Genomic DNA, 23547 nt, shown 5'->3' on the forward strand with positions numbered 1-23547 from the left:
AAAACGTTAAAAAAAAACACGCACACACGGAGGCACACACACACAAGAGGCGTTCCAGTTAAAGTCGTTCACACATGCCGGTACATCTATTGCGCTTTTTGCGATCTTTTCAACAAGTGTACGTACTGGTTTACACCGCTATCTATATACAAGCAAACCATTTCTATGATAATTTTGTTTTCTGAGATCTAGACTTTTCTTGAGTTTTCAGAATTTAATTCGATTCTCCATACGCCATTATACATACGCCCGCATCCAAGGCCATTATTTTGAACACATTGTGAAAGAACACATTTTTATGTAGCCGCTGTACACACTATCTTACTTCATGGGTACAGAACTTTATGGGAACGCGTTATCATTTAAATATTTATGAGCCGAGGTTACTTCGCCGGCTAACGTCTATCGATAAAGTAGAACATGTATAACATTTCCTTCTTATTACAACCGACATTTGAACACGTCCTTTCCAAGGCATCTGGCCTGGCTGCACTTGTAATACGTATACCGTGGCAATGCGCTTCATGGAGACTGAGCAGCGAATCAATAGCTTTGTGGCAGAAATACAACGTAATAAGTTATGACACTGCGAAAAAAAAAAAGGAAACTGAGAACTGAAAGCGCTGTTTGTTGCCCCGGTCAGCCGCGTGAAAACGGATGACCCCTAATTTCTCCCCCATGCGATTAAGTATCTTCACAACCAACCTTCCTTGTTCCATGTTCCATGTAAAGGAACCCACCTGCTTTCAATGTTAACTGTAAAAGGGTTCGCACGCTACCACACCTATGTGAACCTTTTCCTATGGTTCAGAGGGGAATGTGAACGGCACACATCTCACAGGGAGGTGTTTCCATGCATTTCACCACATTCGGATAAAATGTTAGAGAGAAAAAGAAAAACATACACATTGGCGCTGTACACACAAGCCTGTCGATCGTTCCAGAAATCTTATATACCTGAAGACGATCAACCCGCGGTATAGATAAACAAAGCTGACCTTCAGCGCGAACACTTTCCCGTGCCCCGAGTCTAAAGCACACTCGCGTATACAGAGAACTCTGAAAGCCTTTCTGCCTCGGCTTCCCATATAATAGCCGGCCAAGGCATATACGCTATATACAGCATATCATAAACATAACCAACACCGGAGAAAGGTAAGTAAAGCTCGACAGCGTATACTGTTTGAACATCCCGGGCTGCCTCGACACACTTCGTATAAAACGCGCGTGCCCTGCCTCCTCTCCCTTCTCGTTCGGTCGTGACGTTTATTGATGTTCCTGGGCGGCCAAGGTTCCTCAAAAGAAGAGGAGGAAGCCACCCCACCCCCAGCGAGCTCTACTCAGGGTCATGGTCTAGGCCGTTCGGTGGCGCTTCTTTTCTTTGGTCCCACCATTAGGAGAGCGCGAGGCCATCCGCGTGGCATTTTTTTGCTCACACGTCTTCCTCCGCCTGCGCGCACGCACTTTCACTTCCGGCCCCCGTCGACCAGCTCAAAAAACGCGCATTTATGGAGTGAAGGCCGTGGAAGGCACTGTATACGTAAGCGTTCTTTGTTAAACTGAAGAAAGAGCGGGGACACCATGCAGTGACGCTGCGTAGGCAATTAAGCGACTACAGCTATATCTGCCAGTCGTCCTGTACTTGCACGTACACACTTTCCCTTACGGCGGATCTCAAAAGAAAAGAAAAGAAAGAAAGGAAAGGAAGAAGAAAAAAGCGAAAAGAAAAGCAGTATATAGTGCCTTCACAGTTTTGTACATCGCCGACGCATACGAGGCCATGGTCGCAGGATCTTCTGTTCTGTCCGTCATCTAATTTCCTTAGAGCGGTCCGGAGGCCAAGCCTCAGGTCTCTTTATGATATCCATTCACACAACAGGTCTTTAGAGTCTCTTCTGTGGTACATTTGTCACAATGGATTAAGTGCTTGAACAAGGAATGTCGTTGGAGTCAATGTTTCGACAAGGGGGACTTCTTTCCTTCGTCAAAGCAGTCGCTCAAGACCAGTGCCCCTGTCGAAATGTTCGCTCCAGCGACATTCCTTGTTCATAGTACTATTTATCACTTCAAGCATCCATCTTCCCGTGAACTTCTCTAATGTGTAACGGTTTGCACTGCCTGCCATTCTAATTAGACTCATATGTCCCACGCAGAGCGTTTATGACCGTTTGTTCCGGACTGAACGATGAAAGCTTGTGCATGTGAGCACGTTCATACTCACTGTGAATTTTTGATGCGCTAGCGTCAAAAGCCAGCGTCACGAGTGAGCCAACGCGCGTGCCAGTGCAAGCCAGCGTCCAACGCGAGCCTCGACGTATGCAGAGCAGGCGAAAGGGAACACGGTCCTGCTGGCGCGGCACTGAGTGAGGGTAGAAGGCATCGCCGGTGACGCCACGTCACCCTTGCTCTCGCTCTCGTAAGCCTGTGTTATCCGCGCGTTCCTTGCACTCGGAAGCTCTTGCCAGCGTTCTAACTGCGTCTCGGTGAGGCCAAAAACGTGCCAATCGTTTCAACGCACTTGCTTGCCCTCGTGGAGCTCATAACTCGAAGGACCGCCTCAGCGGCGTTCAAGTGGACATTAATGCTTTCGCATTCACAACTCTTAAGAAGTGCTTGGGTGCCCTCGGATCTTTCTCCTCCTCCTCCTCCTCCTCCTCCTCCTCCTCCTCCTCCTCCTCCTCCTCCTATTTCACTCCGCTTTTCCAGTGCAGCGATTCGGGCTCAGCCATGTTAACCGCTTTGTTTTTCGATCCCCTATCACTACTCTCTCTCTCTCTCTCTCTCTCTCTATCTCTCACTGTCACTTGCGGCCTCTGTCGACCAAATAGAATGCGAGGTTATGCTGTAAAGCTCGTGAAAAGAGAGAGAGAAGAAAGGCAGGGAGGTTAACCAGAATGGAAGATCCGGTTTGCTACCCTACCCTAGGGAGAGAGGGAAAGGGGGACAAAGTGACAAGAAAGAAAAGAAAGAAGAAATCGAGCGGAGATACCCACTTACAGTCGGTCGCTGTGACTGCATACAATCACCGCACAGCACAGTATAGCACTTGTAACACTGTAAACATCAGTTCAGGCTACAGCCACTTGTCCAACTCTGTTGCATTTAAAAACTACAACAGAGCCCTCGTCGTTGCTCAGCTGTGATGGCTTGTGATGTCGGCATTCTAAAATTGTTTCTTCTGTTAATGATCTTTGGTCTAGGCGCGTTATAACGATTGCGATTGATCTGCTCTGTAAATTTTAGCGAGGACAGTCACAGAGAAGGTGTTGAAAAGTCTCCTCGCTACCACAGTCATAACACGAGGCGTCGTCTGCCCATCCCATTCGGAAAGCAAAAGACTTCGAAAAGGCCATTCCTATATAGCCATATTCGACAATCATCGCGTCGGCAGAGCCTAGCTGAGATGCGAAGGAGAAGGCGAAAAGAAGAGTCTAGCTGGTGCAGCCGGTTGCTTTGAAAGCTTCGTGTGTTCTGCCCGGAGAAAGTGGTATCTTAGGTGAGCATTCGAAGTTTTCTAGCGGCATCTGTTCTTAATAGCGGTAGAGAGAGAGAGAGAGATGCAAATGAGAGAAAGGCAGAGAGGTTAACCAGACTTAAAACGTCCGGTTTGCTAACCTGAACTATAGGGGAAGGGAAAAGGGGAAGTAAAGACGGAAAGAAGAACGTGACAAAAATAAAAGTGTGAGAAAAAATATGAAAAGGGACGAAATGGAGTCATTATAGTCTTTCTAATAGGCCACTGTTACGTAGAAAAGTCAACAAAGCCTTGACCGACTTTTGCTGCGACGACAGTTCACGTCGGCATTCCAAAACTGACTATTCTGAAAGTGGCCTGTCGTCAAGGCGTGCCAACGCGGTCGCTAGTGACAGCCGGTGCACGCTGTATCTAGGACAGTGGCAAAGCACGTGTTCGATAGTCTCCTCGCCGCCACAGTGTCTGCAAACCGCGTTGTCGTCCATACCGGCTCGGAAGGCGAAGGATCTTGTGTAGGCGACACCAAGCCACAGTCGGCAAAGTACTGCTGTTTCGAGTCGAGAGAGTCCAGATGGGGGTCGAAGTCGAACGGATGGGTCCAGTCGGTGTAGACGTGTATGCTTTAAGCTTGGTGTGTTCCGTAAAGTTTTGATGGCTTCATTTGCAAGCACACGAATTTTCGTTGCAGCGTCTGTTCTTGAGAATGTAATAGAGTCTTCTTAATAACGGTATCAACTCCTCTCTGTCGCCTTGAAGAGCCGACCGAGCAGCGTGCTCGTTGCCTATGACGCCGCAGTGACTTGGAAGCCACTGAAATGTCACATTGTGCCCTTTGTCAGCCAAGGTATGTATTAGTTCTGTAATCTCGAATACTAGTTGTTCGTGTGGTCCGCTCCGCAGGGATGATTACTAGTAAAGACTGTAGTGCTGCCATCGAGTCACTGAATATTGACCATCTTCGAGGTTGTTCTTGGCTGACGAGACGAAGTGCAGTGCGAAGAGCTGCAAGTTCCGTAGCCGTCGATCTCGTTGGGTGACACGCCTTGAAACTGACGGTGGTGGCCCTCGCTAGAAAAACTACGGCTCCAGAGGAACACTGGAGAGTTGCTGATCCATCTGTATAAATGCGTAGGTTTCAGTAGGATATTGTACTATATCCCCCCTCCCCCACACACACTGTAATGCCATTCGTGGCGCTTCAGGCAAAGCGATAAATATATGTTTAAATAAATGAACGTTAGGGCTCTATGAGAGATCTATGTCAATGACTATGCCCAAAAATCTGCGTCTTCTCATAAGAAATGATCTGACCGTTTATAGAGATGGCAAAGGGTATCATTGGTTTGCGAGTAAAGGGCACCATTGCACATTTGCCTGAGGAGATTTGAAGACCTTGGTTGCGGAGGTTTAGAGCTATCAGTGAAGCAGGTTTTTGAAGTCTTGCACGTGCCTGAGGACCTGTCCCACCTGAAGTCCATGCACATCTGTCGTCTGCGTACATTGATATCTTGATCTCTGCTGGCAGATGTTCAACGAGACCAATGAGTGTGAGGTTGAATAGGTTGGGGTTTAGCACTCAGCCGTCAGGAATGCCTCCGTCTATAGGTGTAGTGTCGTGCGGTTTGGCCATTGCCGGTACACACAAAGAACGATCTAATAAATAAGTAATTAGAGATCTATTGAGAAACTCAGTCCCCAAAGCCAACCATCTCAAGAGCATCGCGAATAGCCTCGTGAGATACGTTATCGTATGCCCCTCTTGACATCCAAGAACAAAACTGCAGATCATCTTTTACTCGACTTTTGATGCTGGACATACGTAGCGAGATCAACAACACTGTTTATTGATGAGCGATATTGAACGAAAACCAGCCATGCAATTTGGTAACATGTTGTAGTGTTCCAGGCACACGCCACTCCAAGTTGGCAACGATCATTGTTTCCATTATCTTTCCCACACAGCTGGCAAGCGCTGTAGGGCGGTATGAGGTAAATTCAAGCGGAGACTTGCCGCGTTTCAGTGAAGCTCGTGAAATATGCTGAGTTCCTTTCAGGTGCCAATAATTTAACTGACTTGACGGAAAAGCAGTCAGATCTTGTAGCATCTGTCCGGGTATATTAGTAGCTACAGATACTGGAAATAGTGGAACATTCTAATTGTATTGCGCAATAATTACGCCACTATTTTTCGGAAACACGGCTTTATTTGTTCTGTGTTTTATTGAAACAAAAATATATAGAGGAGTTGTCGCCGTTCATTGATGACCGCTGTACAGCTTTTCACATGGTATAATGATATAATGATATATAATGATAATGATATATAATGATATATAATGTATATAATGATATAAAATATAAAGAAATATACAAATTCTTGCACTATGTTATATTAGAATGCAACGCGAATATGTATTGACACTAAAGCTGGAAGTCACCTCGAAGAGTTTAAAATCTTTTTCATATGTCTCAGGCACACCAGTTTGTTTCCGATGCACGAAACAACGATTCTTACAAAAGGTTTTTCAAGCAACAAGCGCCATCGTTTTAGATGGAACAGTGGCCTGTTCAGTTAAAAAAAGAAAGTAAGCAAATGCAAAATTTACAGGAATAGTTATCGGCACTTTTAGCACGTGCACGTAGAGATGTAAGAACTATATATATTTAAAAAAACAGCAGCTATACGCAACATTCACGTCATGGCTTGCTGTTTCCTATATCTCGCATGATTGCGTTGTTCTTTCTAAACATATATTCCCGCATCACTCAAACCGACTTCAAACTGTTCTCAAGTAATTCTATTATAAGCAGCTCTATATCGGGTCAAGCTAAAGGATGACAGCTGTTCAATTGCGTAGAATCTGTGATGCAATTTCAGCAGCATATTTTAAGAGTGCATGGTCTATCGGCGATCAAATCGTGAAACACTTCTGAAGTAATATAAATAAAAGGGACAATGAAGTTACGAAGAGCAAGCGGCACAAAGGCTTGAGGTAGCGTGCGCAAGAACACGTATGATACCAGGTCTAGCAAATAATCCGAGCGCCAAACTGTTGGCGAAACTCTGTGTCGCTCACCACTTCGACGGGTGAAGAATTGGCAGTCGTCTGGAAGCTTTTCGCCGGCGACATTCTACTTTACAGGACACATATACAGCGCGAGCAAACGGACCCACAAAATGAACAAGACAAGGCAGATATTGGCTTCTTAACGTGTCATGTCCCTTTTCTAGTGCTTTAAGTATGTCACATTTTATACTCAAAGAAACTAGCCCTACTTCATACTTGTCATCTTTTGGCTGACAGCGATTCGAGCCAGCCACGACGTCAGTGTTGCCATGACCGCCGAAGGGGTCTTTAAATTATAATATAAAAATAAAATAAAATACAGAAAACACTGTAACCCCTCGCCGCCCTATAGTAGTTAAATCATCCTTCATTATTTTTTATTATACAAACTATAATTTTTTAATGCTGCAGAAGTCGAATGGTGACCGATTTGAAATGCCACAAACGATTGTCACAATTTGATCCTTGTAATTAATTATAGGGTTTTAAGCGCCAAAACGACGATCTGATTATGAGGCACGCCATAGTGGGGAACTCCGGAAATTTTAACATCCTGCGGTTCTTTAACGTGCACCTAAATCTAAGTACACGGGTGTTTTCGCATTTCACCCTCATCGAAATGGGGCCGGCGCCGCCGGGATTCGTTCCCGCGATCTCATGATTAGCAGCGCAACACCTTATCCACTCAGCAACTTGAGAGGAAGAAGAAGTGCAGAACGAATGTCCTTGTTCTGTGGTTCTTCGAAGTTCTGCGACTTCTAGCTATCAGGAGCTTCACCGAAGTCGTCTTCCTCTGGGATGGGGAATGGAGAACCTCCGCGCCCTCCTGACAAGGCGAGTCCTACAGCGGTAGCCCATCCGTTGGGAAACCACGACATCACGGATTTTAGGCGTCCCGACTCATCTGACAGCTCAACAGCAGCAGATATGGAATCGGACAGTGATTACACGCTAGTCCAATCGCGCCACTTGAAGCGCAAGCTTTCCACTCATAAAAGTAGATGTGGTGTACGGGTTCTCTCCATTGGCTACACGCCAACTGCAGCAGGAGCGAATATGAATTCGTTGAACAGGCAATCACTGACCAAATATTTCAATCGAATAGCTTCAGGACGTGTGAGATACATCTGCATTAATGCTCGGAAGAACATTCTGAGGGTGGAGGTGAGTTCTCAAGCAGTACTGGAGGCTTTGAAAGCTCTTCAAGCGATTGGCAACATTCCAGTTCACTCATTGCTAGCGTATGGGAAGGACATCTGCAGTGGTGTTGTATCAGACATGGACACTAACATCAAGGATGCAGACCTGCGGTGTCTACTATCATCGACAGTGCGAATCCTCGACGTACACCATTTCGGCTGCTCTCGGTGCATCAAGTTGGTCTTTGGGGCAGACTCTGCCAGCATCGATCAAAGTAAGGTATGTGAGGCAGTCAGTGTGACCATATGTGCCACGACCGTTACAGTGTCACAAGTGTTTCAAACTGGGTGACGTGAGTGCTGTGTTTAAGAATTCTGCATCGTGCCGAAGATATCTTGGTACCTATCAGATAGAATCCTGAGCGGCTGAAACCATAAAATGTGCAAATTGCTCCGGAGCCCATGAAGCGACATCCAAGGACTGCCCCAAAGTGGCAGAGGAGAGACAAATTCTGAGAAAGAAATGGTCAGAGAGAACTCCACGCACAAGGAGGCTGCCGATTCCTTCCGCAAGAAAAGGCGCCTGTTGCGGCAACCGCGTCGCCGCTCCCAGAGTAAGTCCCAGTTGAAAGAAGAACTTCCTTAGCGTCCTTACTGTAAAGCGTGCCACACAGAGAGCAAAGCCCGCACACACAAGGTACACCTCCCCCAGTACCTCCGCGCCCGCCAAGGAATGAGGCGTCCTCCAACGTTCGTCCAACCTCTTCGGCTGCCGAGTGTCCTTCGCTACCTCAGAGGGCATCAGGTGGATATATTTATTCGGCGTTCCCCAAGAGCCAAGAGGGTAATGAAAGGCTTGGAAATGAAAAGGTCATAGGCATGCTTAAACAGCTAGTAAACACTATGCGAATATTGCTCTCCGGGTATGAAATGCCAACTGCAGTATCTTTCGTGAAGGCGTTAGATGCTATGAAGCCGCTATTAGCGGCTCTAAAATAAGGGTGGCAATCATGGCTCTCACGATAACACACTGGACATTGGAACAGAAGATGCATCATTCTGTTATAATGCAATGGAATGCTCGATGTCTGAGTGGCTGCATGTCGGACTTTAGGCGACGGGCTTTCAAATACCACTTCCCAGTTATCGTGATATGCGAGCGAAATCTCAAATCGCCATTTCGCCTTTCCGGATAAGTCCAGCTATGATCACGTGAAGATGAACATAAGAGCAAAGTGTTAATGTGTATACGTAACGACATGACGTTTGTTAGGCATACAGTCACTCCACATGACAGCAATGAGTATGTGTTTGCGACATTAAAACTTAAGCTACAGGTGTTTTCGATCATCGGCGCCTGCATAACTCCTAGACAGACTTGACCTGTCCTACCTATCGACTGTGTTACAAGGTTCTCCAGGCCCTCATATTGTAATTGGAAACTTCAATGCTCACCATACTTACTGGGGAAGTGCCACAACGAACTGTCGTGGTAGGAGCTTGATAGATTTCACAGACAGTGAAGATCTGACTGTCATCAACGATGGGTCTCCCACCTACATCCGCGGCATTTCCTACACCAGTTGCTTAGACCTCCCTATTGTGTTTCAGAGCCTCCTGCTCGGTTATTTGGTGCGCGGACGTAGAACCGCATTGGAGCAATCATACACCAACATTTGTACAGATGAAGTGATTTGTGCAATCAACTGCGTCTGCTGTATACGCTGCACTGATTAGTCTAAATTCTCTACACGTGTAGAATAGTACTGCGGAGACATCACCTCACTATCTGATACAGAGCACATTATTGTATCGTCAGTGCAGAAGACAACAAAGTTTATCAGTGCACCTACATCAAGAACAACTGATATTGAGTATGAACGGCTCCGCGCGATCCGCTGTCGAGCGGAAAGAAAGTGTAGGCGAACTAAATCTTCGTTAGACCGTCTTTTTTCGACGAGCTCAACGAAAAATACGGCGTCACCTTAAAAAAAATGGGAAAGCAACGATGGAGGACATTCTGTTCGTCGCTGGAGCCTTGAAAACCACTTTCTAGGATCTGAGAAATAGCACGAAGTCTTCGTGCCCTTTCCTTAGCAAAAGCATCCTTTCCGTGCTCTAGCACTTCACTTATCTGTGACGGAAGTGCAGGCCGCCGAGGACTTCTGTAAGAATGTTACGAGTACAAACATGTCAACATGTATCACATTGGATCGATCCGCACCATTTCCTAAAGCTGCTCGTCTTGACCTTCCGTCCACGATGCCGGAATTGGAGGCTGCACTCGCTGCTGCGAAATGATCCTCTGCACCTGGACCTGACGGTATTTCGTATTCTGCTCTGTGCCACCTTGGCGTGAAAGGACGGAAATTCCTGCTGTCGTACTATAACGCAACGCGGTTGTCCAACAGTTCCGAAACAGTGGAAAATCAGCCGTTTGGTGGCCCCCCTAAAGCCAGGAAAAGAGCGTTACGAACTGTCATCTTACCGACCAGTGGCGTTATATAGCTCTGTCGGTAAAGTGATGGAACGGATGGTGCTAACTAGATTAGAGTAGCTGGAAAAAATGAGCTTTATTCTGAAATGATGACAGGATTTAGACGTGGACGGTCTGTTATCGGTGGGGTCATCGATCTCGTGTCCACGATCGAACTCGAAAGAAGGAGGCGCCGGCTTGTAGGAGCAGTTTTCCTAGATATCCAAGGTGCTTATGACAATGTACTGCAGGAAGCCATTCTTGATGCCCTCATTTATTTGGGCATCGGCGGCCGTCTCTACATGTGAACTGTAAGCTACCTAGATGGCAGCACAGTCTTCGTGTCAACAAATCATGGCGGAACGAGAAGGCACGTTGTTGTCTGCGGAGTGCCTCAAGGAGGAGGCTTAGCCCGACTCTTTTCAATGTTGCCCTTATTGGCCTTGCGGAAATATTTTCGGATGCAGTACGCATCACTACCTACGCCGACGACATATGCCCATATATGGGCGTCGGGAGACACGCGACCGCAACTTCGTGCAAGGTTCCAGCGAGCTGTTTCCTTAGCGTCTCGGTAGGTGCAGTGCTAAGGATTGCAACTGGCCACAGATAAGTGCGCTGCGATAGAGTTGACACGAAAGTCTATGTGTCGGTATCTGATTATTACTAACGGCAATGTCATTCCATTTGTGACCCACCGTATAGATACCTGGGCGTTGTCATCGACCGCGGTGTTTCATGGTCGAAGCATGTAGAAATGTTACAAAAGAAGTTAAGTCGACTTGCTCAAGTTTTCCACTTTCTGGCTCGTATATGAAGTGGGGCCCATCTGAGTATTCGCTACTCCGGCTGTACCAGGCTCTCTACGTCGGCTATATTTCGTATAGCTAGCCACTTTTATCAGGTATGAGCCTACATGTGAAGTTTGCGTACGCTTGAAAGTGCTCAGGCACAGATGCTGAAAACACACCTAGGGGTTCCACGTTGCAACTCAATTTATGGTACAATTGAGGAAACTCGCGTCAACCCTCACCCCTGTGCGATGCGAAACTGGTGATTATTCCTGCGGCTGCTGTGCCGCCACCGACGCCTCCCTTTATCGACACTTTCCGACTTACGGCCCGACTCCACTTTTTCGAGAGCCATTAAATGCGTAGTATCTTCCAAACCATCATACTTTGCTCCTGCTGACCTTCCGCGTATGCCCCCATGGGTAATGTCCAAAATACGGACAAATCTCTCAATTCCTGGTAATCCTAGAAAATCGCAAATACCTGCCGTGGGCTTCAGACATCTAACACTTGCATATATGTCAAAAGAATATGGCTCATCTGTGAACGTATGTACAGTCGGATCTGCCTCGTCGTATGCGTCAGATGCGGCTTTCGTCGCGCCTGTGCATCAGTCATTCGATGGTTTCTTTTGCGAAACAAGTCGACACCAACATCCACGGAATTAGTGGCAATCAGAAAGGCAGTGCACTATATTTTGCGACAGCCTCCTCAAGTATGGACAGTCTTTAGTGACGTGAAATAAGCTCTGCAGATACTTAGAGTCGTAATGAAAGAAAGCTATTAGAGTATTGGCTCTTCAGACTGCCAAGTTATACACTCTAGCGGAAGAGAACGGCCACCGCATTGCATTTCTGTGGGTTCCCAGTCACTGTAGTGTACACAGAAATTAACTGGCCGGTGCCGAAGCGAAGAAGGCACTCGAAGACCTAGAGCCACTGCTTGCGATTCCTTTTTCAAAAGCGGACGCCAACTGCCTTCTCTCAAGTATCATCCGAACAGAGACGAAAAAGCACTGGGACAATCCTGATATACCCGCCTCAGACGACTTCAAAGATCGGACCCTACCGTGAAATTTAGGCTACCACCCAAAATTCAATGCAGCTGTGCCAGCCTCCTGCCACAGACTTAGGCTGGGGGTGGCGTTTACGCGCGGGAACGTGCACCTCATGCGACGCATCGAGTCTCCAGAACGTGAATCGTGCAATGTGAAAGAGACTATTGGTTATGTACTGTGTGACTGCCCTCAGTATGTGTAAGAGCGTCAAAAGTTGAACAATATCCTTACGCACCTCGGCAGCCCACCTCTGTCGGCGGACGTTATTTTAGGCTGGTCAGACGTTAAGTCGAGTTTTAAGGCTATCCAGGCCTTACATGATGTTTTTTAAAAAGCACGGGCCTGCAGATTGCAGGCTTTAAGTTGTCCGCACAGCTTACTATGTGCTTTACATCTTTCCTCATCATCGTCACCCATCATGCACCTTTTTCTTCCCTCTTTCTTTCCCTCTTCCCCTTCACCCAGCGCAGAGTAGCTGGTAGAGGAATGTACCTCAGGCCGATCTCTCTGGATTTCGTGTCATTCAACTTTTCTCTCTCTCTCTCTACTCCCTGTAATATCCGATAATTACTCGCAACATTCTTTCTCCTCTAACGATTCTGAACGGGAAAAGATCATGAAAATAATTGCACGGCCAAGAAAAACGCGCCAGCCCGAAATCGAGCGATAAACTGCTGCCAGAACAGTTTGCATACAGGACGCCGCCTCGCGGACGCCTCGCGCACTCGGCGTATGCTACGCTGTCATGTACGGCATACGCTGTCATGTACGCATATATAAGTATATAGAGCCCTGCGTGCCTTCGGTGGTCGTTGCTGTTGTGTATATATCCAGCTGTGCGGCAGTTCCTGATATGCGAGCGAAACGTGTTACGTTCGTTGTCCGTGTGTCTGATATCTGTCCTGCTTCACGCTGCAGACGCTGCTCTCTTTCGTAATAGAGAGATACACACATGCAAGCTTTAATGATAAGTTGGAGCCGTTACAAACACACACACACACACACACACACACACACACACACACACACACACACACACGCACACACACACACACACACACACACACACACACACACACACACACACACACACACGCACACACACGCACACACACACGCACACACACACGTACACGTACACACACGCACACACGCACACACACACGCACACACACACACACACACGTACACACACGCACGCACACACGTACACACACACGCGCGCACACAGACACACACACACACTATAATGTATATTTAGTTGAAATAGGCGCTATAAACGTATGTGCGATCCGCAGGCAAATTTAATGTGTGTAGGCTAATTATGCTCTTCGCAATTCGTTAAGTTTATATAGGCATAGTACTCCAGAGAGAGAAAGGATGCGTAGAAAGGCAGGGAGGTTAACCGTTCATAGTTCCGGTCGGCTACCCTATAAGGGGGAAGGAGTAGGGTGATAAAAAGAAAGAGAGATTGGAAGGCGAGAGAGACAGAGAGAGATAGAGACGAGCATAAAGAAACCGCGTACACTATAGACCGGATAGCGGGCGGCGTTCCTGAACTATATCGTGAATGCCCGTAACCACATAAACTTTGTAGCGCGAATAACGTCTTCTTCTCGAAGTTTCGTTGGGAACACTGGCCTAGAGCTATATATATATATATATATATATATATATATATATATATATATATATATATATATATATATGAGTTCTGATGGAGGACGATGGTCCAATTGGTCCAACACTCGGCACAACAGCGCGGGCAGACACAGATAAAGTGTGTGGGCGTCTCATCGCAGCTGCATGCGACGCAAGTAGGGCTGTTGGTAATTTCCATGTGGAATTCATAAGTGTTTGTAAATGCGATGCCTATAGCCACATACGGTCCAGCGTGGTCTGTTCACGTCGTGGCAACTCAGGTGATAGCAGTATTTGTAAGGTGCTCCAAAGCGATATAAGTGTGTATTATACGTACGAACCACGTATAATTTATCCCTGGTGTTTTATCTGGGAGAACTCTATCTTGAGCTAAGCTCAACGTCGGTGAAGGTGGGGAAACATTAGACCTGATGCTTTCACAAAATTTAAAGTGTGTGGGTTAATGATGACTTTTGCTGCAAGTTAATTGTTTTTAAGCGCTTGGAATCGTTATACAGCCGCCATCCACAATGTTTCTCAATTTTATGGGGCAACCAAACGTGGTACCAAATTTAAACTTGCAAGGAATGAGGGCCATGTGTTACGGGTCATGTACAGGCAGAGTTTAAAGTGTCTGACATACATCCCTTGCAGTAAATTATTTATTAAAGCAAGCGCTCCGATGCTTCATATGCGTATTTTACGAACCGAATGCAATGTTTGCCTGTACGTCCTGCATGGGCGAAGTGAGAGAGGCACCGGCTTCATATTCATTGGAAATATGCATGGGGCACTCTATGCCGCAAGTGAACGCAAAATAATGCGTGTGGTTTTATTTTAGCCTTTGCAATAACTTACCTATTACACCTCTCGAAAGCAATGCACAACCGTTATTCCCACGTTTTCCTGGTGTGAAAAGTGAAACGTGAAAAAAAGGTGTCAGATTGGTATATAACGCACGCCTTTAGATACAAAAATGGTGTAAGTGTGCGAGTTATACACAGATTTGTACCCTTTTTTACTTGTAAGGCTGCAAATTATTTTACAGTGTGTCCTGGTAAAAAGAAATCTAACACCCGAGTTTAATTTGCCAGAAACCCAGGCCCACTTTGTGGATCATCTGTGGGGACGTATAGATGCGTGTAGTCGCGGGAATTACTGATCGCTAGAAATCGGGCTACGATATTGCAAGGTCACACAAGTCTGCTATATATATATATGTACTTTTATTTATTTAAGTCTCACACGTGCTATAAATGCTGCCAAAAGTCCATTAACTCTAAATATACTGCAGCACCAAGTTTACAACTGTGTAATATCTAATTCAGAACACACCGCTAAAATCCTCTAAACTAGGCTTTTTGACCTCGTGTTTCTTTAAAGCAGTGAGTTTTGTTCAAAACGGTGGTGCGTTAGCCAAATTAGCCAAGTTAGAGAAGTTCTGCATTTCGAATGTGTTTCAACGCAGAGAAATCGAGGTAAGAGTTATATATTAACGATACGTTATGTGAATAGTCTAGGGGTGTCCGAACACTTGATATATCGAATATGAATCGAATAGTCCCCGCTATTCGATTCGTGTTGGATTGCATGGAGAATTGATTCGCTTTTACAGCGAAAGCTGTATGTGACTAAAATTCCGTAGATTTTTCGGCGTCCAGCAACAGAAACGGACTTAGCAATTTCTAACAAACTCATACGGGTGCAGTGCGGCGGCGCAAATATCAAGATGTGGAGCAGATTAGAGCGCTCTCCGTGAAGAATAGCATGACGTCAAGGTTATTGCAGTATATAAGCAGGAGAGGTACGCTAAAAACAGCTGCTTTATCGAATGGGTAGATACGTATAGTTCGTACAACCGAAGAACAACATGCGTACGAGGAGCACCGGAGGGAACAGCAACGAGAATGCAAACGGCGCCGGCGCGAAACGGCCACCGACGAAGAACGTTCCCGCGATGCTGAACGAAAACGACAGTCGCCAGCCCATGCACCTCCGAACGAGCAACGACGCCAGACTCGCAACCCAAAAAGATGACAACCATTCCACTCTGTGAAGATGGAATGGCAGCGAAAGCTCTTTACTTTTCGTTTGAGAGCTTTGAGTGTCGTCAGCTTTCGCTGCCATTCCATCTTCATACAGTGGAATGGATGTCATTTTTTGAAGGTGTCGAACATTCGGCCCCTTCGAATTCACATAAGGGATGACAACAAGCACTTATCGAAGCTTCGAGGGAGAGAGAACGGCGGAAACGAGGACTGTTCCGAACGATTCTGAAGCACGTATAGAGGTGTGGTTGTTGTGCGGCAGCATCACGGGACTAAACGATCGCACAAGGCAGGTAGCAACTGCCGAATATTTTTCAGTCATTCAATAAGAGTGGTTCGTATTAAGAACAACCCACGCAGGAAATTTGTTCCAATTTATTATTTGGCAACTCTCGCCATGCCTACATCCTATTAGAACAATGTGTAGTGAAACTTCTTTCCTTCGTACGAACACAATGCATGTCATCAGATGACCTGCTGTTGACATGCACGCCACCGTGCACAGATAAGTGAAGGTAGTTGTTTCCCAAGCACCTCAGTCGTCCCGACTTTTATAGTTTCGAGTGATATTACATGCATGCATGTGCATAGCGGCTATAAACGTATGTGCGATCTGCAGGCGAACTACTACTACTGCTACTACTACTAGTAGTAGTAGTAGTAGTAGTAGTAGACGGACTGCACGCAAACCTTATATTACATGTTGCCTTGGAAATGGAAAAAAATTCGATATTCCGTTTGATATTCAGCGGTTTTTCTCGAACATTTATATTCTATTTGATTCCGAAATTTTGCTATTCGGACGCCCCAATCGAATAAAATAATTCAAGCGGTGCTCGTGCGACTCCGCGCTCTGGTCACTTTTCTTTTCTTATATGGGCCTGAGGATCTGCGGAAGCTTAAGGGGATTTAAGCATGTGATTATTAGGAATAACGTTTTTTTTTTTGGCTAGGGGAAGTCACTACTTACCTCCTTTAATTAAGTTGTTTTACGATTTGATAACACTTTCGCATATAGGATGTGACCTGCAAGACATATATACACACCTTTATTTGCTGTCTGTGTTGTAGTACGTTAATAGAATGTAATATGATACATTTTTCAGCAATTGAAAATAATTATGTATATCTGTTATATGCTGTATATTCATATATGTTATTTGTACTGACTAAACACACTGCTTTGTAACACTGATTGTACATTTCCCCTTCCACATTTTCACTTATACATTGTCATTGATTGTACATTGCACACGCTAAAGTGTACAAACTTTATTTTATTATGTCCCCGCTGCCATGAAAATGGGCAAGAACCTTGTCAAGCTGCAAAAAAAAAAAAGCAGCTTTTGGTTCTTGTGCCAGCGTTTATTTTGCGTAAATGAATGAATGCGAAATAAGGATTGATTGATTGATTGATTGATTAATGTTTCATGACCCTCAGCAATGAGCTTTCTAGGACGCCACAAACGAAAGTATTGTCTAAAGCGAGGCTAGGGCAACATTTAGTTTAGCTGCATTAACAAGTTTAGCTCTTGCAACATGCAGCATGGCTCAAAGAAGGACATTGCATTCGAATGGAACCTCGGCCTCATAAGTTTAAAGAAATATTTCGGCGCCATAAATGTCTAAATGCGAAAAAAATAGTTTGAAATCAGTGACGTCTCATGCACGCACGCACGCACACACACACACACACACACACAGAGAGAGAGAGAGAGAGAGAGAGAGAGAGAGAGAGAGAGAGAGAGAGAGAGAGAGAGAGAGAGAGAGGTACAAGCTTTAATGATATGCTGGAGATATTAGCCCGATTGTTCGTCTGACGTGGAACTCCAGGTGGTGGGGGAATGATTATGATATATACATTATATAGTGATAAACACTTAACAGTACATACAGTCACATACACACACACACACACACACACACACACACACACACATATATATATATATATGTATATATATATATATATATATATATATATATATATACTATACTATACTGACTTAGTCGCGAAGGTTTCGCCGAAAATTTAAACACAGGCAGAGCGGGAAGGGCCTGAACAAGCTTGGTTTACCTTTTCTCCAGTAAAAATAAACTCCCCCCCCCCCCTCCGCCCGCTGAACGAAGTTGTCAAAAACATTTTACCAATATAAGATTTTTTAGCGGTGCTTCTAATTGTCCATTTAAGCTTATGAAGGACCAGTTGGTAATAAAGACCACTTTAATCACTCATCCACGATTTCATTAATCATTTAACCTTCTCTATCACAGCACGACTAAACACCCAAATTCTAAGGTCACTCTACAAAATGTAATAGCATTGCACTTATTTTATTACGTACTTCTGGATATGTGTCAGGTGAGCCAGTCAAGAAATTAATGACACCACTTAACTATAACATATACGGAAAAAAATAATAATTGACATACAAGTTATTACCATTTCTTTCAGTTTTGCGTTGAGCTATCAAATCAAAGCTTGATTTATACAGAAACGAAAAAATGCTCACGAACAAGTATACCCATGAAGCATGCGGGGTGCCCACACAACAACTTTTGTCGCTTGTCCGGCAGAGTGTTAGGACGTCTGCATTTCTTTTATTCTTTATTATATACACGGAACGTTGATATTTTCTACAACTGACCTATACCGCATGAAGAACAGCGGGTCACAGGATGCAGCATTCGTCATGCATCAATTGCACATCACGTGCAGAGACATGCACGCAACGTTATTTCAATCGATGAGTTTGATGAACGAGCACAGCTCGACCGAGAAGCCTAGATTCGCCGAATATTGAGATCCCGCAAAGTGATTGACAGATGAATCATGCGAAGGCACGGGCAACGGTGGGGGACAGTTCTGTTCCCATCTCCACGCTATGTTTTCCTTCTATAGCAAAAGAAAGAATGAAGCGAACAAAAATAAAGTAGCGAAGCAAGCCGAAGGCGCATGCCCTCATGCAAAAATGACGTAGCACATACGATAGGTCACTGCGCATTGAGTACAGCTTGCGATAATGTGTTAAAAGCGAACGACGATTGCTGATGCTGAGTGGACATGCCTACATGCATGTATATACGCATGGTGAGGATTGTTCCTCTGAAGCATGTGTTAACGTTCATTCTTTTTTTTTTCTTTTTTGTCACAAGCGCTCGCTGCAAATTTGTATATATTATATTTGCACACGGTGCCTGGAGAATCATTGTGTTTTGGTGGTCGACAGCCGATCGCCTGACAATATGACAGCTTCCATCGTTTTCTCGATTGCACCTGCGCGCACCGAGGGAAATTCGCGCGAAAAAAAATTAATGAAAAAAAAATAATAAAAGCCTTCCACGCAACTGTGAAACGCATCGACTGCTGGGAATGAACATAATTCAGTATCCTCGACAAGCAGATTTAACAGTCACCCGCCGTGGTGGCGCATAGTGGCTTTGGTGTTGCGCTGCTGAGCCCGAGGTTGCGGGATCGAATCCTGGCTGCGGCGGCCGCATTTGTATTGGGGCGAAATGCAAAAACAGCCGTGCATTGGGTGCACGTTAAAGAACCCCAGGTGGTCAAAATTAACCCGGAGTCTCCCACCACGGCGTGCCTGGTAATCATATCGTGGCTTTTGGCACGTAAAACCCCAGAATTTAATTAATTAGGATTTAAAAGTTGAACGAAAATTCGTCCTGGTCTAGAGATCAAACGCGGGCACACTGCCGTTTCGGTGCAGTCACTCTATACCATGCAGCTTGGAGGCTGTGCCTGCTTTTCATATCTATACCGCGGTCACCGCATTTCAATTGGGGCGAAATGAGAAAATGCTCTTCTACTTAGATTTAGGTGGACATTGTTTTTGGCATGTTCAACACCATGAATCAACCAGTCAGCTCTTGCTCACTTCTGTGAGTTCTTGTTCTCTGCAAATAAGCTCACGCATAGCCAACAACCTTGTGACCTGTATTTTGATATAACGTGAGAGTCAAGCTGGGCGCTGTCTTGGACACAATTTGGGAACCAAGACATTTTTGTTTTTCAGTTTTTGTTCCTTTAGCTTGGAAGATGCCTTCTCGAGAACTCCGTTCCTTTAGGCAGTTAACTTGGTGGACATGTCCTTTAGACAGCTAGTTGGATGAACATATTTCCTTGCGGGAGATTTCCCCCATTCAGTTTCTGCAGATCTTATTTGGTTGGAGCTTGGAGCACTGGCAAGTCATAGGGGACCACAACACAGACAGAACTTAGCAGTCGAATCTAGTTGTATGACTATATATATATATATATATATATATATATATATAACGAAGTTAAACGAGCTTTTGCGGTGCGTTCGTTGCGTACGATTTTTTCTTTTAGTGGAGAAAGTAAGCAATCAATGAATCTGTCTATATTTAAAAGAACATTGCGCGTAACAGGCATTAGTTTTCTTTTTTTCATTTTTTCTTGCCGTACGGTGGCCTTGTATTGCGTATTTGATTATTTCTCAGTGTCACACGAATTAACGTTATCAGTGCTCTTGGAGCTATAGGAAAAATACCTCCCCTGAACGCTGCGTTCGCTCCATTCAGGTGACTTTGCTACATTGGCAGCGGTTGCACCGAGTTCGATATTAATACAACGCCCAGTTCGTTACAAATGAACTATATTCCATGTGTGTATTGGGTCGGCAAGCTTTGCGTGTTCAGTATAGAACATAATTCGCTTCATCTGGGCTCGTTGTATCCTGGTTTAAGCGTATTTACTCTAAGCTGCACAACAGCCTTAATATCTCACTATACTTAGGTCTAAAGCGTGCGCATGGTTTTCTACATCGTCACTTTAGGCAGCTTCTATAGTATAGAAATAATAGCCATCTCTTAAAATTGTTTCTGCACTCTCAGTCAAATGTTCCCCCTTTGGGTTGTATGTTTGTCACACAGAAATAATCGTCATCTGCCTCGCTTGCGCTTCTTTTCTTGAAAACGCTGCGCCCGCTACTTTCCTGTCGAGAATGCTCTGTCATGATAACGCGCATGCCGTTCGTGACTTGGAAGTGCCGGGCTCGCAGCGTTAAAGAAAGGAAACGCGGGCAATAGACAGATGACGATTATTGTTGTGTGGCAAATATACACCCCAAAGGGTGCAACTGGTTTAAGAGTGTGCGAGGAAAACTGCTATGAAGCGTGACGGAAAGGGAACCGCTATTCACACGGGTGCTACACGCCAAAGTATTTAAGCGTTTCATGATAATTAGCTGGTTACCAGAGCCTAATTTTTACTTTTAACATCTGTGCTGTGAAGTGTACACGTACGCATTACGCAGAAACATTATGCTGTGCAGCCCTCATCATATTCACCATACCACCACCACCTTCCTTCCTCTTCACATCCTATCTCTCTTATTCCCCAAGCCCCTTCCCCAGCGTGGAGTAGCAGGATAGAGGCATTTCACTCAGGCCGACCTCTCCACCTTTCTGCCATTAAATATTATCTCTCTCTCTCTGCATTTAACATACTAGGCTACAAAAAAAAAACGACAAACGAGCATGCGGTAGGTGTACAGAAACACATATGGTGACGGCACCCACCTCTGTAGCCCATGGTGTTGACATTTAGTAAAGTGTGCCGAGACGGAACTGTCCTTGCAAGATGCATTCAGTCAGAGAGCCTGCGTGCTTAATATTATTGCAGTACGGGCAACACACCTGAAGATTACATCGAAAGCAAGTATAGCCTATCGCTACCGAAAGGGCTGTCCAAAATGCATTTGGCGTTCCCCTTTTCACGGCATCCAAGAAAGATAAGGTGATTTTTTCTAAATCGGCAGGCTTAAGATTTCTATAAATACAGAGACATTAAGCCATGAATTGAGCATCAGGTCGATGTGATTACATGACGTTAATGTCAGCAGCCCGATATTTCAATGTGCTTGAGACAGAAGAGCACATCAAGAATACGTTGAGAAAGGGACACGATTTGTAACCTTTGCTCTGCGGACGACACATCTTCTCCCGCGACCGACTCCCAATTGGATACATTTTTTCTGCGTTCAAGCCCGGTTAAGTAAAGCTATAGGCGACGGACAAACGGGGGCCTGCGCGGAAACTCGTAACTGGGCCACCGGCGGCTGAATCACTCTCGATCAAGCATGCGCGCCCTGGCGACGATCCCAGGCCACGTCCGAATTTCTGCTGGCCTGATCAGCGATGCGGAACGAAAGTGCAAGGCGTCGGAGAAAGGGCCGACGACTGGAGTACTACCAAAAAAAAAAAAAAAAAAAAAAAAAAAACCCGGGACGTGCTTTATTGAGAGGACGCAGAAAACGCACGCGCGTTTCCCCGGACGCCTTTCCTTCTTCCGACATTCGGGAAGCAGCTGTCCAGGACGGCGCTATATAGCAGCTTACTTTTCCCGCGGGTCCGCCGGCGGTCATCATCGACGTCTCGGCGGGGAGAAAGGCCGCTCCTCTTGCGAGCGGGAAACGCAGCGGGGTCCTAAAAAGTGCGCTCCCGTGAACAGGTTGCGTCTGACCCAGTTCCCCCCTTTGTCCTCCCTGGGCCGCTGGTCAGCAGCATAACGCAGGCGCGTCGTCTAGAGAACCCTGTGACCTCTGCGCGATACCCCGCCAGCCAGAGGGGGCAGTGGGCAGAGGGGAGGCAAGCGGCAACAAAGGCATCCTCCACAAACTGCCCGCCCGGAGCAGGAAGGGGCTTGTGGGGTCACTCTTTCTTCTCCTCCCCGCCCTCTTACCCCGCATCCCACCTTCAACCAAAGTAGAAGCGGCGGTGGCAGCTACGCAAGCACAGGTAACCCGGCGTGCAACTTTTCCTATACCTCCCGGAGGCATCTGCAGAGAAGGCCGCGACAATGGGAGCGGACCGGACCCACCCCTTCGCGGCCTTGAGACGTCGGCGGACCCAGTGGCCGGCACAAAAGGGGATGTTTGCTTTCGGCCTTCCTGGGCCCAGACAGACACTTTTCTCCGCCGCGGCCTCGCCGGACCTCGCCGATGCCACGTTCGGCCGAGACGGAGAAATGGATTTTTTTTTTTCTGTCTCCGCTAGGGTCTGCTCTTCCTCTTGGCCTTCGTTTCCCTCAAGTGAACACCTTCTTCCCCCTCTCTCTCTCTTTATAGGACGAAATGCCTGAAAAAAAAAATGCACCGAAGGAGTGGGATTGCGAAGAATTGCGTGAGAGCGTATACGCGACCCAACCATATGTACGAAAGGAAAGGCGATCCAATTTCGATGACCTACGAGGTACACCTTCCCGGTTCGCCATCGAGGAGGAGAGCCGGAAAAGCCGTATTATGGCCGCTGCCTCCTTTGCTTACGTATACGGACGCGCTGCATACTATCACGTGTTTTTTTTTCTTCCATTCATTTCTGTTACTGATTTCTCTCTGTCCTGCGACAGATTTCGTGTGATCGGCAAACCCCGAATGCCCGGCCACACGGAGGCGGGGGGTCCGATCAAAGCCTCTGCGCTGGGTTTTCATTTCTTCCTTTTCATACCCTCCCCTACCAGAGTCCCCCTCCAAAGCAGCGTGTCTTCGAGACTCGAGCTCCCACCTCTTCATTGTGTGCTACGTACGCATATACGTACACGTTCGCGACGGTTCTTCCTCTCGTCTGCATGAATATACACTGTGACGACAACCGCACCTTTTGTCGTGCTCTTCCTCTCAGCGAGATGAAGGTGAGTTTGTCAGACAACTCTGTTGCATAATTTGCAGCGCCAGACACGAGTGCGGGAGAAAAGGGGACTCGAATCATCGGCGCTCCCTTGAAACGACGATGTGCGCCCAGGCCTGCTCGAGTCTGCACACGTGCGAGACTCGCATATAGGAGCTCTTTTCGGTGGCCGCGACGCGCGTGGGAG

The 23547-nt window shown here is 46.2% G+C and overlaps 1 protein-coding gene across 3 annotated transcripts in view; it reads right to left on the bottom strand.

The window, feature by feature from the left end:
• The window catches only part of LOC142579142 (uncharacterized), a 159036-nt gene that overhangs the window by 57687 nt on the left and 77802 nt on the right, over positions 1-23547 (bottom strand). The window contains exons 4-5 of one of the 3 annotated variants that reach the window (XM_075689057.1): positions 16666-16721; positions 14506-14553 (exon numbers count right to left, since the gene is read on the bottom strand). The exons of 1 other annotated variant lie outside the window; for it this stretch is intronic. The gene's annotated coding sequence lies outside the window, so the exon portion shown is untranslated. The remainder of the gene's footprint in view (positions 1-14505; positions 14554-16665; positions 16722-23547) is intronic. One more of the 3 variants, XM_075689058.1, reaches the window with a different exon arrangement.

Source organism: Dermacentor variabilis, chromosome 4 (genome assembly GCF_050947875.1).
Source record: "Dermacentor variabilis isolate Ectoservices chromosome 4, ASM5094787v1, whole genome shotgun sequence".
In the NCBI taxonomy this organism is placed as follows: Eukaryota; Metazoa; Arthropoda; class Arachnida; order Ixodida; family Ixodidae; genus Dermacentor; species Dermacentor variabilis.